The sequence below is a fragment of the Fistularia commersonii genome, chromosome 35 (assembly GCF_037954325.1).
Source record: "Fistularia commersonii isolate RoL2024-O1a breed Wild chromosome 35, RoL_Fcom_v1.0, whole genome shotgun sequence".
In the NCBI taxonomy this organism is placed as follows: Eukaryota; Metazoa; Chordata; class Actinopteri; order Syngnathiformes; family Fistulariidae; genus Fistularia; species Fistularia commersonii.
The window spans coordinates 2892501-2897500 of NC_141318.1; the positions used below are offsets into that span (position 1 = coordinate 2892501).

Below are 5000 nucleotides of genomic sequence, written 5' to 3' on the forward strand. Positions count from 1 at the left end.
AAATGACGAGGCCGGGGGAGCGTCTTCTTCTGGAGGCAGGTGGGGAACAACAAACAGGACAGGGCTTGACTGTCGGAGGAGATGGAGGTCTTGGAATAGCGTCCACACACACACACACACACACACACATACCACCACCCTGCAGGAGGGCGGAATGACAAATGTTAGCAAACAAGCCCGACCAACCTTGTACTTCCTCCTGGGTCAGTGGACGGGAGAGAAGTGGCGGCGGTCCGGCCCAAAGCACATGTCTCCTCGGCTGAAGCCCCCCAGCGCCCCAGAACCTCCACCTCCACCTCCACCGACCTCCACCTCCACCTCCTCCAGGGGGAGAAGAAGACTAAGGGGGCTTCAGCCGGTCCACTCGTCCCTCTTTGGTCTCCACATAGACGCTCCCCCGGTCGCTCCTCGCCGTGCTTTCACCGGGAAGTAGCGGCAGCTGTGTGAGTGTGTGTGTGTGTGTGTTGGAGTGTGTGTGTGTGTATGTGCACGAGAGAGAGAGACGGCGGATCTGCGTGCTGCCTGTGTGTCCTCGGCGAATGAGGGAGTGTGTTTGTGTGGAAAAGAAGCTAAAGGGACCACGTGACGCAGGCTTAATCCCCCCGCCCACTGGCTCGCACACACACACACACACACACACACACACACACACGCACACACCCCAATCCATGCAAACACACACTGGTAAACCAATCGCTGCTCAGGCTCACACACTAATCTCCTCCCTCATATTCTCTCTCTCTCTCTCTTCCTCTGTCTGGTCTTTTTTCCCTCCTCTGCCTTTTTTTTCTCTTTCTTTCTTCCTTTGATCAATTCATTTTCTGGTCACTCTCACATTCCACAGTCTCTTTATGTCCCTCATTCACTGCCTTTTCACACACACACACACACACACACACACACGCACACACATATTTGCACACACACACACACACACACACACACGCACACACATATTTGCACACACACACGCACATAGCCTCTGGGCAGCCATACTGAAGGTCAGTATTTACGAGTTCTGCAAGCAGCTGCGGACGTTCAACCTGCTGCACCACAAACGCCGCCTTGACGACTTCATTAGGCTCCGCCCCCTCCCACGCACGCCGCCCCCCCCTCCCATCTTCCCAGGTGACCCCGGGCTCGAGGTGGGGGGGCACAAGAAGCAAAGGATCCAGCAGGATGACAACGGTTACAATCAAAGATGGGAAAAATAATAAAAACTCCCAGGTCAAAGGAGCCCCCCCCCCCCCTCCTGGTAAGGTCAAAGGTCACCCCCTCCCCCCCGCCACATATTTCTACATAAAAGCATTAAAACTTACATCACGGTTGTAGTAACACCGCCTCATTTTCAATTACGAGGTAATTAAATCAAATAAGTAACAACAGAGTAATTACAGTGTAATAAAGTAAATTCTTGGGGTTGGAAAAACCTATAAAGTGCGTGTGTGTGTGTGTGCCGAGTCTCTCCTTACACCTGTTTAAGTCAACACACTGACACACACACACACATATGTACGTTTGTAGTACTTTGTAGTATTTGGATGGGAGTCAATCCAGATGCAACGCACATAGAAACAAAAACAAACAGTGCGGCTAGCACGCCGCTGCCGCCGCCGCCACGGCGACAGACAGCACGAGTATGTGTTTGGATTTTTCGACGTGTGTAAATTTGCACTGTAGTGTGACAGACACGTCTGCTTCCAGATGACAACACCTGTCCCCCCCGCCTGCGCCCGCCACGTCCACGAAAGGATGCTATTTTAGCAACTGGTTCAAGTCCTAAGGCGTCACAGTGGTGTGTGTGTGTGTGTGTGTGTGTGTGTGTGTGTGTGTGTGTTTGTTTGTGGGGAGGGGGGGGTTGAAGTCCAATCATGTTCGGGGGGTGTTTCTGGGGTCGGCTAGTGGAGCGTGGTTTAGCTAATATTGTTAGCGGTTAGCCTTCCTACCTCTGAGTTAATGTAAAAAAGGGAGGTAAAGCGGCAGAACAGGTTCTTGATGGAATTAGCCATTTCCCAGGGGAGTGTGGGAAGCCACTTCCCTCCAAAAATCATTCCATATGCAGGGAAACCAATGGCATGCTGTAATAAATGTGTAATAAACATGTAATAAACGTGTAATAAAGGTGTAATAAACATGTACTTACAGCAGCTCAGGCCCGATACAAAGGAAAACTCCCCAAAAGGTAGAAACCATTACGAGAACCAGACAGGCGCCGGACGGAGGGTTTGATTGACAGCCCGGGCCAGGTGCCGTCAATCAGGTCGGGGGCCAAAGCAAAACGCCACGAGCCGCCGCCGCCGCCGCCGCGGTCGAAAAGGAAAGGAAAACAAAACGGAGGATGGGCAGTGAAAACAAGCCGCCGGCTCAACAGGTAGCGATTACACACCGTTCCAGCGGGGCGTTGCTGTGTCACATGACACACACACACACACACTGATCCGAGGAGTGACTCGGCGCCGCTGAACCCCGTCACATAAGAGCTGACGCCGGCAGCTTTCTTTATCTGGAGTGCGAGGGGGCGGGGCCAAATTCCAGCACTTCCTGATGTTTGCAGCGTCACCGCCGAAACCCCATAAAATCGCAGTTATGTCACATATTTGTACACGGAGTAGTATCCAGTACCTCAGAGTACTCCGTAGTACCTCCAGGTATGGACTTTATATTTCTGCAGGACACACACGCTACCTCCCGGAGTACTGCAATACTGCGTTGCCATGGTAACGGCGGACATTCCGCAGTGCAGTCAGCACGCCGGGTCCCGGGCGGGCGTCCGAGTCCGGCGCCGCACCCCCTTCTCCAGACGCCAGAGCATCGCTCAGCACTTTACAACCACACGCACACACACACACACACACACACACACACACAGACACACACACACAAACACACACAGACACCATCCCCGGCTGTCGCTAACGGGCTTGACTCAGGGAAACGGAGATCCTCATGCTGGTTGACGGCACGACAACGGCGCACACACACACACACACACACACACACACACACACACACATGCTCTGACAGTCTGTGTGTATGGAGTGTATGTTGTGCTGGCGGGTCACGTTGTTCGCGCTCGTGAAGGAGCATCACGTGACCCAAGTGTGGTTCGATGTAAATAAACGGCAGGAAGTGACGCTGGAATTTCCCGACGCCATGTTGGTTCTGCCGGGACGACATCCTGCGAGGTCACGGCGGCGGTTTCCAAGGTAACCGCTCGCATCATAACCACGGGATGGGTTGAACTCGACCCCTCGGCGACCCCTCCCTCCCGCCATATTCCAGCACGACTGAAACAAACATGGCTGCTTTATGGTGGTCTTTATCTGCTGCTATCAGTTGGATGGTAGCCGAGGCTGGAGGAGGTCTGAAGGCACCACAGGAGGTTCTACCAGCGGAGGAGAGGAAGCCTGGTGGGAGAACATGGTGGAACCTGAGCAGGAGAACCCTGGAGGAACCCAGAGGGGAGAACATGGGGGAATCCAAGCAAGACGAACCCTGGAGGAACCCAGGAGAACATGGCGGAACCCAGGAAGGGGAACTCTGGGGGAACCCAGGTAGGAGAACATGGGGGAACCTGAGCAGGAGAACTCTGGAGGAATCCAGGAGAACATGGGGGAACCCAAGAAGGAGAACCTTGGAGGAACCAAGGCAGACTCCACACATGGAGAACCCAGCTAGTGGAACATGGAGAGAACCCAGGAGAACATGGAGACCCTGCACATGGAGAACCCCGGCAGAAGAACCCTGTCGACCATCGCATCAGAACCCTGAACCTGAAGGAGGTTCTAACCTTCTGGAGTAGACATCTGGAGGACGACGTCCGTTAGAACCCTCCAATGTTCTCCACAAGAATGAGGAAGAACACGCTTCGGAGAACGTGATCCAGAAGAACAACATCAATTTCTCCATCAACCTCCTCCCCTGACTCAGGTGCTGGTAGGCGGGGCGAGGCTGACAACACACACACACACACACACACACACACACACACACACACACACACATATAGCAAACCTGTAAAGCCGTCAGCGGGTTGATTTACGTCGCCACGGGAACCATCCTAAATACCCTCTAATCCAGCACCGAGGAGGCTCTCGGGCGGGAAGCTAATGTTTAACACGTCAAGGCGCGCACACACACACACACACACACACACACACACACACACACACACACACACACACACACACACACACACACACGTAAATAATCAGTGGGACTGTTGGTCTTCCTTGTCCACAAGGCCTGAAGCAAACAGATAATGAACTCCAGCAGTGTGTGTGTGTGTGTGTGTGTGTGTGTGTGTGTGTGTGTGTGTGTGTGCGCGCGCATACTAGGTTGACAACGCCCGGGGGCTGCCGTCACCCCCCTGGAACAGTGCCTCCTGCTCATAGCCACATCCGCACAAACACACACCTTTATCCAACAGGTAGCCAAACAGACACACACACACACACACACACACACACACACACACACACACACACACACACACACCTTCAGTCAACGGAGCACCAGCAGAGTTAATAGGTGTCCTGCCAGCCCAGCTGCAGTTGTGAAGGAACCCATTACCCATCTTCTTCATGATGGAAGAACCATAGTGTTCACGTTCATTCATAAAAAGAGGTGTGTGTATGTGTATGTATGTGTGTGTGTGTGTGTGTGTGTGTGTTGTGTGTGTGTGTGTGTGTGTGCGCACGGCCAGCGCCTTAAACACATTCATCATTTCAGTTCTGTTGACAAAGTGACATAAAGTGGCGTGGCGAGCAAACAGGAATGCACTGCACACACACACACACACACACACAAACACACACACACACACACACACACCCACGTCAAGGCCTCTGGACCGGATCCATGCCGGTGTCGGGTTTCATGTGGCCCGCGGGAGCTTTCAGGGAATATCATTTGCACAAATAAACCCCAGGCTGCTGCAAGACTGCCTAAACACAACGGACAATCTGTGTGTTACACTGTTATTACACTGTTATTACAAT

General features: G+C 53.1%; 1 protein-coding gene across 4 annotated transcripts in view; it reads right to left on the minus strand.

The window, feature by feature from the left end:
• Positions 1-5000, minus strand: part of add3a (adducin 3 (gamma) a) — a 29657-nt gene that overhangs the window by 16293 nt on the left and 8364 nt on the right. For 2 of the 4 annotated variants that reach the window (XM_086142313.1, XM_086142310.1), the window contains exon 1: positions 187-541. The exons of 1 other annotated variant lie outside the window; for it this stretch is intronic. The gene's annotated coding sequence lies outside the window, so the exon portion shown is untranslated. Of the gene's footprint in view, positions 1-186; positions 542-2143; positions 2227-5000 lie in introns of those variants that run through there. One more of the 4 variants, XM_086142312.1, reaches the window with a different exon arrangement.